A 12888-nucleotide genomic window follows, 5' to 3' on the forward strand; every position below is an offset into this window, starting at 1 on the left:
AGCGAGAGTTGCACCCCTTCTGAAAAAACCTACACTCGATCCCTCCGATGTCAACAACTACAGACCAGTATCCCTTCTTTCTTTTCTCTCCAAAACTCTTGAACGTGCCGTCCTTGGCCAGCTCTCCTGCTATCTCTCTCAGAATGACCTTCTTGATCCAAATCAGTCAGGTTTCAAGACTAGTCATTCAACTGAGACTGCTCTTCTCTGTGTCACGGAGGCGCTCCGCACTGCTAAAGCTAACTCTCTCTCCTCTGCTCTCATCCTTCTAGACCTATCGGCTGCCTTTGATACTGTGAACCATCAGATCCTCCTCTCCACCCTCTCCGAGCTGGGCATCTCCAGCGCGGCCCACGCTTGGATTGCGTCCTACCTGACAGGTCGCTCCTACCAGGTGGCGTGGCGAGAATCTGTCTCCGCACCACGTGCTCTCACCACTGGTGTCCCCCAGGGCTCTGTTCTAGGCCCTCTCCTATTCTCGCTATACACCAAGTCACTTGGCTCTGTCATATCCTCACATGGTCTCTCCTATCATTGCTATGCAGACGACACACAATTAATCTTCTCCTTTCCCCCCTCTGATAACCAGGTGGTGAATCGCATCTCTGCATGTCTGGCAGACATATCAGTGTGGATGACGGATCACCACCTCAAGCTGAACCTCGGCAAGACGGAGCTGCCCTTCCTCCCGGGGAAGGACTGCCCGTTCCATGATCTCGCCATCACGGTTGACAACTCCATTGTGTCCTCCTCCCAGAGTGCTAAGAACCTTGGCGTGATCCTGGACAACACCCTGTCGTTCTCAACTAACATCAAGGCGGTGACCCGTTCCTGTAGGTTCATGCTCTACAACATTCGCAGAGTACGACCCTGCCTCACGCAGGAAGCGGCGCAGGTCCTAATCCAGGCACTTGTCATCTCCCGTCTGGATTACTGCAACTCGCTGTTGGCTGGGCTCCCTGCCTGTGCCATTAAACCCCTACAACTCATCCAGAACGCCGCAGCCCGTCTGGTGTTCAACTTTCCCAAGTTCTCTCACGTCACCCCGCTCCTCCGCTCTCTCCACTGGCTTCCAGTTGAAGCTCGCATCCGCTACAAGACCATGGTGCTTGCCTACGGAGCTGTGAGGGGAACGGCACCTCCGTACCTTCAGGCTCTGATCAGGCCCTACACCCAAACAAGGGCACTGCGTTCATCCACCTCTGGCCTGCTCGCCTCCCTACCTCTGAGGAAGTACAGTTCCCGCTCAGCCCAGTCAAAACTGTTCGCTGCTCTGGCACCCCAATGGTGGAACAAACTCCCTCACGACGCCAGGTCAGCGGAGTCAATCACCACCTTCCGGAGACACCTGAAACCCCACCTCTTTAAGGAATACCTAGGATAGGATAAAGTAATCCTTCTAACCCCCCCCCCTTAAAAGAGTTAGATGCACTATTGTAAAGTGGTTGTTCCACTGGATATCATAAGGTGAATGCACCAATTTGTAAGTCGCTCTGGATAAGAGCGTCTGCTAAATGACTTAAATGTAAATGTAAATGTAAATGAAAAGAAAATGCATGACTTTGGCTCCGTCATCACACAACAGCAGCAGCAGATGACCTCTCCTATTGCATTTTGTTTTATATGGTCTGCAGTGCGTCGACAAGTCTGGAGTGGCATATCCTTATTCTTGGCTGCACAACACAGTGTACTCAGGTTGATGTGTTAGAGCAGTGGATTCCGCTTACCTGCAGGCTGATTGCTGGGTTCAACTACACTTCATCTACTCGATAGGGTATATACACATAGGATCTGGTCAATGGACCAAATCCCCAAAAAAGAGTGACCTCATTAGCTTGCCATTTGATTCATATTTCCAATGTATTTACTAAATAAATCTAATCAGCTGCTATCTAATGAACATCTTTATCACTATACCGGAGGTAGGCATAGGGTAGAGTGGCAGGAAATACTACCCCCTATAGATTAATTACACATTCAACTACACTATACATTAAACGCTTCCTCTTTTTTTATGAAATGGTGTCTGCGTCTCACTTGAAAGAAAACCTTGTGTGTGAGTGGGTCAAGTATCTGTAGGTGTAGCCTATCAGCACTCTCATCATCCCTCACCTCTACCCTCTCCCTCTTTTCTCTCCATTAGCCACTCAGTGGGATGTCCTAGTGGGTGCCAGTGTGTCTTGCCTCCTGCCCACTCAGCCTGCCAGAGAAGAGTCCAGAATTGTCAAACAAAAGCCCCCTCAGAATGTCACCGGGACGTGAAGTGAATGGGCACTGATTATTAACCCTCACCTAGTCTCAAACCTGAGGGTGATAAAAGGGGAGTCACTAAAAGTCTAAGCCGTTGGGGAATTGTTTTATGATGGTCATACCATGGATCATTGCATTTTAGGACCTTTAGATATAAAGAATATATACTTTTTGGGGGGATAAAATATTAAATTTGGCCTTTACTACTATAGCCCATAGAAACGCATCGAATAACATTCATAAATGGCAAAAAAGACAGTAAAAAAAGAATAAGGTTTTGAAGTGTCTGTCCTAAATCTAGGAGATATATGTAAACTCAGGAAATATGTTTTTTTGGACACATTTAACCCCTTTTTTTTTTATTGGCACAAAACTACCTCCATACTTCCATTAATTTGTATGAGTTACCTTCAGATGAGTCCTGTGACACTTGTGGGGGACGTAGAGTAAAACATATCAGTTTCTAGGCACTACAGACTTTTTCGTGAGTAGACCGATTTCAGGATATCTTATAGGTCTGACAAACACCGCTGTAGTTCGGTCACCTTCCACCGCAGATGCGGAAGGCCAACATAGGCAGATGGGGTGGATAGAGATGCAGCACATGAAAAAAACATCTCTATGTTACTTAGATTGACGCTTAAAGGATTAATGGTCCACATTCATTATTAGCTACCCACTTCACATTATAGTGGAGTGAGTGAGACGCCTTGTACTATCTGTATTGCAAACCAGCCCAGCACGGGGCTGGAGTGGGAGCGGCGTTTACAGTAGCAGTGGCACAGTACCAAAGTGGTTCTGGTTCCAAAACATTTGTTGCCAAACTAAAGCCTTTTTGGAGATTTGTTGTGACCCAGAAAGTTGTGTAGCAAATATCCTACTTCTCTCCAGAACCAAGTCTTGAGCCAAGACTTACAATGAGTTCACCACAACCCACCAGTTGGTCCAGGTCCATCATTTTGGAAAACACCTCACGAGGTCCCATCTCAGTCATCGGGTATGGGCGTATTACAGTTTCCATGGTAGATATACACCGGCCCGTCAGTGGTAGTAGAGCTGGAACACGCCCCCATATCCGTGCTCCCTCCACCAGGTGCACAGTTGGCGGTTCCAGCCGCAAGCCAGTGAATGGAACAACCCTGGGTGTTCCATGCTGATCATGGTGAAGAAGTCCTGGTCGCCCAGGTGGCCCCTGAAGTGGTACTGGTCAGCCAGCAGGGACACGTTTCTGGGCTCCAGGAGCTAGTTGTAGAGGACCGAGGTCCGCATGGCCCCCAGGTCCAGCAGCATCACGCCACTGTTGAAGCCTGGCAAGCCGTCCGGAGGAGGCTCACCCACACGGGACTGAGTGTTCTCTTTACGGTACTGCCAGAAGGTGTGTCTGAAGGGGACACAAAGGAAAGTTTAGAGAAATAACCATTGGTTGTTCAGTAAAGCAGGATGTTTAGAACAAGGTAGATAAAGCAATGTAGAGGTAGATCGAGAGGTAGTGTAGAGAATATGTATTTTCCTTGTTGTGTGGGAAACCGAGAGATGGCACTGATGGCAAATTGGGAGCAAAAAGTTTGGCACAATTGCACCTGCACTTTAAGTCAATTAAAATATTAAAACTTATGGACCTCCGTCTCCACAAAGATATATGGTTTTGAGGGAGTAAAGTCTTGTTGACTGTTCCCCTTGTCCCCTGTGCCGGCTCTGGATTAATACCTCTGGAATCCATCTACTTTGGATTTACCTCGCTATTTGATTACCCTCACTGATTCTCCCTCTACTACTACATCCTCTCCCCTCTCTCGGATGGGGCCCAGCCATCAATCTGTAAGTCTCCGCTCCGTTTAAGTTTTGTTCTGTGGGTTCCTGCCGGTGCTGGCTAGTCTCGAGGCTCTGGCTTGGTGCTTATGCCGACCGTGGTGGTTGGCTAGGGCCTAGGCTAGCTAGCGTGCTAAAATAACTAATGTTAGCTAGCTGGCTGGATAGCTTGCTGGGTTAGGATAACTAGAGAACATTCTTTGATAACTGGTTAGATGGCATTAAATAAAAGTTTAAATAAAATAAATGATGTGCACTATATACACAACAGTATGTGGACACCTCTTCAAATGAGTGGATTCGGCTATTTGAGCCAAACCCGTGGCTGACAGGTGAATAAAATTGAGCACAAAGCCATGCAATCTCCATAAACAAACATTGGCAGTAGAATGGCCTTATTGAAGAGCTCAGTGACTTTCATCGGATGCCACCTTTCCAACAAGTCAGTTTGTCAAATTTCTTCCCTGGTCAACTGTAAGTTATGTTATTGTGAAGTGGAAACATCTTAAGCACGTAGCGCGTAAAAATTGCGTGTCCTCGGTTGCAAAAATCCCTACAGGAGTTCCAAACTTCCCCTGGAAGCAATGTCAGCACAATAACTGTTCGTCGAGAGCTTAAAGAAATGGGTTTCCATGGCCAAGCAGCCTCAAATTAGACTAAAATCACCATGCGCAACGCCTAACATTGGCTGGAGGGGTGTAAAGCTCGCTGCCATTGGACTCTGCATACCTCATCCTCACATACAACATCCGTTCTGCCAGTCACATTCTGTTAAAGGTCCCCAAAGCACACACACATCCCTGTGTCGCTCGTCTTTTCAGTTTGCTGCAGCTAGCGACTGTAACAAGCTGCAACAATCACTCAAACTGGACAGTTTTATCTCAATCTCTTCATTCAAAGACTCAATCATGGACACTCTTACTAACAGTTGTGGCTGCTTCGCGTGATGTATTGTCTCTACCTTCTTGCCCTTTGTGCTGCTGTCTGTGCCCAATAATGCTTGTGCCATGTTTTGTGCTGCTACCATGCTGTGTTGTCATGTGTTGCTGCCTTAGGTCACTCTTTATGTAGTGTTGTCTCTCTTGTCGTGAATTGTGTTTTGTCCTATATTTTTTATTTTTAATCCCAGCCCCCGTCCCCGCAGGAGGCCTTTTGCCCTTTGTGGTAGGCCGTCATTGTAAATAAGAATTTGTCCTTAACTGACTTGCCTAGTTAAATAAAGGTTAAATACAAATAAAATAAAAACGAGTTCTCTGGAGGGATGAATCATGCTTCACCATCTGACCATCCAATGGCCGAATCTGGGTTTGGCGGATACCAGGAGAACGCTACCTGCCCCAATGCTTAGTGCCAACTGTAAAGTTAGGTGGAGGACAAATAATGGTCTGGGGCTGTTTTTCATGGTTCAGGCTAGACCCCTTAGTTCTAGTGAAGGGAAATCTTAACGCTACAGCATACAATGACATTCTATACGATTCTGTGCTTCCAACTTTGTGGCAACAGTTTGGGGAAGGTCCTTTCCTGTTTCAGCATGGCAATGCCACCCAGCTGGACTCACCTGCTCCCGCCTTCTCCCATTTTGCTACTTACAAACAAAGACGTGACTGGCTCAGCTGTTCTGGGGAACTACGCTAAGCTTCAATGTAAAAGAATGTGACCAGTGAAATGAAGAACGTGATCTGGTTTATATTATAACGTATTGCACAAGATGACTGCAGGGATTTACTTAAAAAGTAGCTACAAATATAACAATTTATTTAAAAAAAAAACATATATTTCCAAATACCCGGTATACGGTATACTGGCCAAGCCTACTTTTGATGCATATACTAATGCAAATCAATGTTACATATAGTTACATCCCCCCTCCTTAAAGGCCCAGTGCAGTCAACATTGTTGTTCCTGTGGTTTGTATCATATTGTACAACAGCTGATGAAACTAACACAGTAAAAGTTTTAAAAAGTGTTTTTTCAAGATAATTGCTTGTTGAAAATACAATCTACAGGACCTTCTACTGATGGCGCAGTTACGAACTTTAACTCATCTACCTTGGGCTCTGTGTAATTCCGACCCAATTTTCTGGCTACCCAAGAGAAAATGCTGCTGAAAAAGAGGCAGGCGAGGGGGAGTCTTGGCGAGAGTAAGGCAAAGGGAAAACCTGCCACCTCTTCCCTCCATTATATTGGCTTGATAATAAAGATGGATGACCTCCTATTGTGGATTTGCTATCAAGGGGAATCTCATAACTTCACCATTCTCTGTTTTTCCGAAACATGGCTTTTGGACAAGATACCCCTCATGGCTATCCAACTCGATGGCTTCGCCATTCAACTTGCGGACAGGAAATTGGATTCACGAAAATCGAGAGGGGGAGGGGTAGGCCTCTTTATCAACAGCAAATGGTGCACTGACTGTAGCATGGTGGAAGTCTCAACACATTGTTCACCCGTTTTGGAATACCTGATAGTCAAATGCCGACCCTTATACCTACCGAGAGAGCTTTCAGCTGTTATTGTGACTGCTGTATATATTCCACCTAAGGACAAGAAAAACAACAAGCTGGCACTTAACGAACTGTACGAGGCTATGAACAAGCAGGAAACCATGCACCCGGAGGATGCTTTCCTTGTTGCCAGTGATTTTAATTCCGTGTCAAGACACGTAATGTCCAACTTCCGTCAACACGTCTCCTTTGCCACTAGGGGCGATAAAGACCTAGACCATTGTTACTATACCCACAAGCAAGCATAGAAGGCTTCAGCAAATCAGATCATGTCTCTATAGCTATGCTACAGGACTGCTTTGCTAGCGCTCACTGGAATATGCTCCGCTACTCCGCTGATAGCGTCGATGAGCTAACCACCCCTTTCACTGACTTCATTAGGAAATGCATCGGCGACATTGGCCCAAAGTGAAAGTTTGCTGCATCCCCAATCAAAAGCCCTGGATTAACAGAGTTTTTGGCGCTAAGCTAGAAGGACAGGGCTACTGCACACAAGGCTATTGCAGCCAACCCTGAGGCTATGACTACGAACATGTACAAGAAGTCACAGGGGTGTGTCCTTGGTCCCCTTCTTTACACCCTCTTCACCCACGACTGTGTGGCCATGCATGACTCCAACACCATCATCAAGTTCGCTGGATGACACAACGGTGGAAGGCCTGATCACCGGCGACGATGAGACAGCCAACAAGGTGGTCAGTGACCTGGCAGTGTGGTGCCAGGACACAAACCTCTCCCTCAACCTTTTCCCTCGTGGACTACAGGAAACGGAGGGGGCGAGCACACCCTCATCGCACCACTATAGAGGGCACAGCACTGCACTGGGGCCTAACTCTCTGCCATCCAGGACCTCTACACAGGCGGTGTGAAAGGATGGCCGGAAAATTGTTAAAGAATCCAGCCACCCAAGACAGACAGTTCTCTCTGCTCCCTCACGGCAAGTCTGACAGCAACAGGCTCCTCAACAGCTTCTACCCCCAAGCCATAAGACTGCTAAATAGCTAACGAATTGGCTACACAGACTATCTGCATTGACCCTTGCATTGACCCTTCCATTTTATATATTTTATCCATTCTATTTTTGCACTGACTACAGATCTGGGTTTGAGCGGTGCACAATTGGCCCAGCGTCGTCCGAGTTAGGGGAGGGTTTGGCCGGCCGGGATGTCCTTGTTCCATCACGCTCTAGCGACTCCTGTGGTGGGCCGGGTGCATGCACACTGACACGGTCGCCAGTTGGACGGTGTTTCCTCCGACACATTGGTGCGGCTGGCTTCCGGGTTAAGCGAGCAGCGTGTCAAGAAGCAGTGCGGCTTGGCAGGGTCATGTTTTGGAGGAAGCATGGCTCTCGACCTTTGCCTCTCCCGAGTCTGTATGGGAGTTGCAGCCATGGGACAAGACTATCTATCAATTGGATATCATGAAATTGCGGATACAAACAGCTAGTTTCAAGTTTTCCCCTCCCCACCCAGACAGTCCTATCAAAATTCTTGCTTGAGAAAGTTTTTGCTAAAAAGCCAATTTGGTCAATTTTAATTGAAAACTATTACAGTAAGTTAGTTAAATTGTAACCCAGACATGATTTAATATTGAGACACAAAAATGGCTGCATTGGGACTTTAAGGACATTTTAACTAAATAAATACTTTGTCATGACGATATGGACAGATGGATATGTTCCAGATAAGTATACCATCTACTGGCTGATTTTGCGATCTGGAGTGCAGGTAATTGTTTTAAAAGCATTAAGAAACGTGATAGTTTGTTATTCCATATCTCCAGTGACAAGAAACTTGGATTTCCTGATTTCACAGACAGACCACTAATAAGTTAAATCATTATTTTACCCACTCATTGAATTTAGGCTATGACCAAATTGACAGGAGTTTCATGAGTTTCCTTTCTGGAGTGGATTATCCCTTTAACAGCCAGGTAAGGTGCCTAGTGCTGGCCTAGTTCAGGAGCTCATTGATTTGAGCCTAGCCTTCTGGCTAACCCCAGGGAGCTCTGATCTGAAGGGTATTTTCTAGGAAAGGAGTAGCCTGCTTCCAACATGCGGTGCTCTGCTCTCCAAATCAAACAGAGGAATGTGAGGCCAGAAGCCTAGTAGTCTAACAGTGTGTTTGCTCAGCTGTGGTTACCCTCAGGGCCAGACTCCGACTCTACACCATTTCGACACCACAGCACTCCCTAATGGTGACCGAGGGGCAGATGCAGTATGGATCGATTTAGGGGAGCTCAGGGTGGACTCAGGACTGAGAGTCATTTAGCCCTCCACACACTGCAGGCTTAGCCCTTTGCAGCGTGCGAGAGTAAATAACACATACCTGCCGAGGAGGCCTGTCTCTCACAAGCAGCAGCTCATGCAGGAAATCCACAGAATGCTCTACAACCATTCAGAAGATGGTTTGCAAAAGCCCTGTCAAAACACAGGCAAGGTGAAAAACTCATCCTTCCCTCTCTTTGTCTCTCCATCTCAAAGAAGACTTTGTGGACTGAAGTTCATTGGAGCCTATTCTCAAGGATAGTGCAGTTAACTCAGTGTCTACAGTCAGAAAACAATGGCCTCCCAGTAGAGAAGCTCTGCCCGACTCTCCTTGACTGCTGTGGAGAGGCTCAGGCAGTGTCAAGGAAGACTTTTATCCACGTGCCTCCAATTCAAAGAAACTCCCTCCTCTACTTGAGGGCCTTTGGAGCTGAAAGCTGTCCAGGTAAACAACCAGGAGATCGCAACCACATCTCAAAGTCCTCCTGGAATTAACTCCTGCTCTTTGAAGCCCCGGGAGGCACCTGCAATGTTACGCCTCCTGCTTTTTATCTGTGTAACCTCCACTCGGGATTTTAGCTTGAAAAGCCACAAGGACAAGAAAACTTAAAAGAAACAGGGAGAACTGAAAGTCTAACCAATTGTTTTGTCTCCACTACCTGATTTGGTGAACTGAGAGTTTCTGAGTTACAGTACTGCATCTCCATTCCATGGGTTGTCTTTAAAGTGCATCAGGTTAACTTGTGAGCTCTACCATGAAATAGTAATCACAGTAATACAATGACTGAAACCTTTTAAATCAAAGGATCAAAGTTTTGATGCTTGAGAGAAAGAGGACGATGAATTTGCAGGGCCACCAGCTTTGCCTGGCGAAAGTTAAAATACATAATGACCTTCACTATGAGATGAGGATCTAAAAGCGGAATACGAAAGGTGAACCATCACAATTACCAGCCAAATCACATGAACAAAATCTTTCAGCTCAGAGTTTTCTACTGGCGTCAAATGTCAACCTCCCAATGCAGTGTTTGTCCCTTTTTAAAATGCTTCTTGTAGTCATTTATCTTATTGGCATCATGTGTCAACAAAACAAGGGAAGGTGAAAATGTTCTGGCCTGATGGTTTTCACGTCTTATTTATGAGAAGGCACTTCTTGTGCCTCAATCCAGATCTTGGAAACCATCCTTCTTTGCTAAGTCTAGTTAGGCAGAGTGCTACGTGCACTCAGCCACATATTTGGGCCCTCTGCAATCGACTAGGGCAACATTGACACAGCCTTTCACATGGCTGTTTTGAGACCAGGCTTTACGTTGAATAGGAAGCCATCTTACAGACGGAGGATAAACGGCACTAAGACTGCAGTGGAGGAAAACCCTGGCCTATACCGACTGCTGAGCTAGGGTCAAGGTGAGGAGTGAGCTACGATGGGGGAAGTACACTCCCCTACATATGTATTCGGACAGTGATGCTAACATTTTTAATTTGGCTCTACTCCAGCATTTTGGATCAAATGTTTAATGAGGCGACAGTACAGAACGTAACTTTTAATTTTAAGATATTTTCATACACCTGTTTGACCGTTTAGAAATGAAAGCACTTTATATATCTAGTCCCCCCCATTTGAAGATGTTATAAGTATTTGGACAAATTTCACTCCGTGTATTAAAGTAGTCCAAAATGTTGTATTTGGTCTCATTCCTTTCACACAATGACTACATCAAGCTTGTGACTCCACAAACTTGTTGGCTGCATTTACAGCTTGTTTTGGTTGTGTTTCGGATAATGTTTTGTCCAATAGGAAGTGAATGGTGAATAATGCATTGTGTCATTTTGGAGTCACTTTTATTGTAAGTAAAAATAGATCATGTTTGAACGCTTTGACAAGAATGTGAACACAACCATGATTATGGATAATAATAAATTAATCGTGAATGATGATGAGCGAGGAAGTTTGAGTGACAAAGATCACACCCCCCAAAAATGCTCATCTCCTCCACTCTTTGTAATGTTGAGAGGTAGCATGCTTTGTTGAAGCCTCACTCATCATTATTCATGATTTTGCTTAATCATGGAATTATCAGGGTTGACTTTAAGTGTTCAAAAACATCTTATCTACTCAAAGAAAATTACTCCAGCATCATTCACTTCCTATTGGGCAAAACAGTTTGCAGAGTTACAAGCTTGGATGTAGTCATTGCGTGCTAGGAATATGGGACCAAATACTAAACTTGACTACTTTTGTACACTAAGTGGTATTTGTCCAAATATATTTGTCTTCAAATGGGGGGGACTAGATCTTTATTTCTAAACGGTAAATCCGGTATGTATACAACATCTAACAAAAGGTGACAAAAAAAAGGAGACATTTGATCTCAAATCCAAAATGCTGCAGTATAGAGCCAAATAAAAAATGTTTTGCGTCAGTGTCCAAATACATACGTAGGGGAGTGTACAGCGTGGGGTTAGGGTTGGATAAAATTCTATCTTGGTGGCTGACTCAAAATGTCCACAAGGTAACATGCATAAACACAAACCCACAAGTATGCAGTACACGCACTTCTGTCCACTTAAGTCATTCCAATCCTCTGATGAAAAGAGGGAAATTGCAATGTGAAAATGACTCATTTTAAACTCCTCATGTCCAAGGACATTAACATCACAGTGACATACAGTACCAGTCAAAAGTTTGGACACACCTACTCAAAAGGTTTTTCTTTATTTTTACTATTTTCTACATTGTAGAATAATAGTGAAGACAAAAACTATGAAATAACACATATGGAATCATGTAAACAAATCAAAATGTTTTATATTTGATATTCTTCAAAGTAGCCACCCTTGCCTTGAAAGCTTTGCACACTCTTGGCATTCTCCCAACCAGCTTCATTAGGTAGTCACCTGGAATGTATTTCAATTAACAGGTGTGCCTTGTTAAAAGTTAATTTGTGGAATTTCTTTCCTTTTTAATGCGTTTGAGCCAATCAGTTGTGTTGTGACAAGGTAGGGTAGGTATACAGAAGATAGCCCTATTTGGTAAAAGAACAAGTCCATATCATAGCAAGAACTGCTCAAATAAGCAAAGAGAAATGACAGTCCATCATTAATTTCTTAAAGTAAGTTCAGTTAATCTGGAAAATGTCAAGAACTTTGAAAGTCGCAAAAACCATCAAGCGCTATGATGAAACTGGTTCTCATGAGGACCGCCACAGGAAAGAAAGACCCAGAGTCACCTCTGCTGCAGAGGATAAGTTCATTAGAGTTACCAGCCTCAGATTGCAGCCCAAATAAATGCTACAGAGTTCAAGTACCAGACACATCAACAGTTCAGAGGACACTGCATGAAATCAGGCCTTCATGGTCGAATTGCTGCAACGAAACCACTAAAGGACACCAATAATAAGAAAAGACTTGCTTGGGCCAAGAAACACGAGCAATGGACATTAGACCGGTGAAAATCTGTCCTTTGGTCTGATGAGTCCAAATTTGAGATATTTGGTGTCTTTGTGAGACGCAGAGTAGGTGAACGGATGATTTTCGCATGTGTGGTTCCCACCATGAAGCATGGAGGAGGTGGTGTGATGTCGGGGTGCTTTGCTGGTGACACTGTCAGTGATTTATTTATAATTCAAGGCCCACAACCAGCATGACTACCACAGCATTCTGCAGCGATACACCATCCCATCTGGTTTGCACTTAGTGGGACAATTATTTGTTTTTCAACAGGACAATGACCCAACACACCCCCAGGCTGTGTAAGGGCTATTTGAGCAAGAAGGAGAGTGATGGAGTGCTGCATCAGATGACCTGGCCGCCGCAATCACCTGACCTCAACCCAATTGAGATGGTTTGGGATGAGATGGACTGCAGAGTGAAGGAAAAGCAGCCAATAAATGCTCATCATACAGTGAGGGAAAAAAGTATTTGATCCCCTGCTGATTTTGTACGTTAGCCCACTGACAAAGAAATGATCAGTCTATAATTTTAATGGTAGGTTTATTTGAACAGTGAGATAGAGAATAACAAAAAAATCCAGAAAAACGCATGTCAAAAATGTTATAA

At 44.9% G+C, this 12888-nt stretch overlaps 1 pseudogene; it reads right to left on the bottom strand.

Annotated features, from left to right (window-relative positions):
- Window positions 1-1537: 1537 nt before the first annotated feature.
- LOC139540888 (xyloside xylosyltransferase 1-like) overlaps window positions 1538-12888 on the bottom strand; it is a 59525-nt pseudogene continuing 48174 nt past the window's right edge.

The sequence above is a fragment of the Salvelinus alpinus genome, chromosome 16 (assembly GCF_045679555.1).
Source record: "Salvelinus alpinus chromosome 16, SLU_Salpinus.1, whole genome shotgun sequence".
In the NCBI taxonomy this organism is placed as follows: Eukaryota; Metazoa; Chordata; class Actinopteri; order Salmoniformes; family Salmonidae; genus Salvelinus; species Salvelinus alpinus.